This window comes from Pinus tabuliformis, chromosome Q (assembly GCF_031772625.1).
Source record: "Pinus tabuliformis cultivar Carrire ecotype Pingquan chromosome Q, CPIR1, whole genome shotgun sequence".
Classification (NCBI taxonomy): domain Eukaryota; kingdom Viridiplantae; phylum Streptophyta; class Pinopsida; order Pinales; family Pinaceae; genus Pinus; species Pinus tabuliformis.
This window is the reverse complement of record NC_142296.1, coordinates 430757755-430759608: the sequence shown is the minus strand read 5'-3', so window position 1 is coordinate 430759608 and position 1854 is coordinate 430757755.

Sequence of the window (1854 nt, the reverse complement as noted above, 5' to 3'; positions counted from 1 at the left end):
TACATCTAGTTGGTGAATCATCCAATGTTTCTTAGTAGCTAAAGAAATCAACATTCTGATGGTATTTAGTTTAGCTATAGGGGCAAAGGTTTCTTCATAGTCAATGCCTTATTTTTGTGAATATCCCTTTGCTACCAATCTAGCTTTTAGTTTATCTATGGTTCCATCTGCATTAAGCTTTGGTTTATACAACCATTTACAATCTATGGTTTGTTTCCCTTTAGGAAGTTCAACCAGCTCCCAAGTGTTGTTCCTGATTATAAATTCATATTCCTGTTCCATAGTTGTTTTCCATTCACTACATTCATTTGCTTCCTTATAACTAAAAGGTTCAACTACATTCATCATACTAGTTATGAAAGCATTTTCCCTATATCTTGTTGGCAACTGAGCTTTCCTACTTGATCTCCTGAGTGGTGGGGTAGCTTCAAACCTTGTCTGATCATCATTTTCTGGACTTGGCTTGATAGCTACATCATCTTCTTTTCCTTCTTGCTGCTGTTGTTGCTGTTGCTGCTGCTCATTTCCGTCACCTGATTCATCACTTCCTTCTTCCACCAAGAACAGAATATCCCATTCCTCATTGCGCTTATCAGATTCTTCATGATCTTGCTCATGGAATATGACATCTCTACTAACGAAAATCTTGTGAGTAGAGGGATTAAATAATATATAAGCTTTATATTGTGAACAATACCCTATAAAGGTACATCTGATGGCTTTTGAATCTAGTTTTCTTCTGTCTTCCTTTGGAATATGGGCAAATGATTTAGACCCAAACACTCTTAAATGTTTTACTGCAGGTTTAAATCCATATAATGCTTCATAGGGAGTTTTAAACTCAAGACTCTTTGTAGGACTCCTATTTTTCAAATAAACTGCAATATTCAATGTTTCAGCCCAAAAACCATTCGAAAGATCCTTACCTTTCAACATGCTCCTATCACATTCCACCAATGTTTTATTCTTTCTTCCAATTACTCCATTCCGTTGAGGAGTATGGGGTACTGTGAATTGCTGCAATATCCCATGGTCTTTACAGTACTTGATAAGTTCATCCTTCATGTATTCTCCCCCTTGATCGGAGCGGAGATTTTTTATATGCTTCCCTTTTTACTTTTCAATCATGTTTATGCACTGCTTAAAGTATTCAAATGTGTGACTTTTCTTACTCAAAAAATATAACCAATAAAACTTTGTGTAGTCATCAATAAACAAAAATATAGTGCACCTCCTAATGAATTTGTTTGCATGGGTCCACAAAGATCTGTGTGCACTAATTCAAGTATGTCTCTCTGTTTCTTTTCTACTCGAACAGGGAATTCTTCTCTATGCATCTTTCCTAATGTACAAGCATCACAATCATTATGCACTTGTTTTAACATAGGAATATCTCTTACCATTTCCTTTTTCTGAAGTAACAACAAATCATTATAGTTGATATGACCAAATCTTTGATGCCACAGCTCTTCTGTAGTCAAACTCGTTGCTGTTAAAGCTCGAACTGGTGCTGGTCTTACATCCAATTTGTACAAACCTCCTGTTCAAATTCCTGTAGCAATAGTCTTCATGTCATCTAACAGATCTTTAATATAACAGTTAGATTTAAAAAATTCAACTTTGAGATCTTGATCTGTAATCATGGATACAGAAATCAAGTTCTTTGTTACACCAGGCACATACATGACATTATGAATTTGTCTTACAATACCATTAGGTAAAATGACAAGAATTTTTCCACACCCTTTGATTTGATGACTTCTATCATCACCTAGGTAGATTTGTGCTTCGTCGTTGATTTCTTTAAAATCTTTGAACCATTGTCTGTTCCCCGTCATATGTGTTGATGCTCCC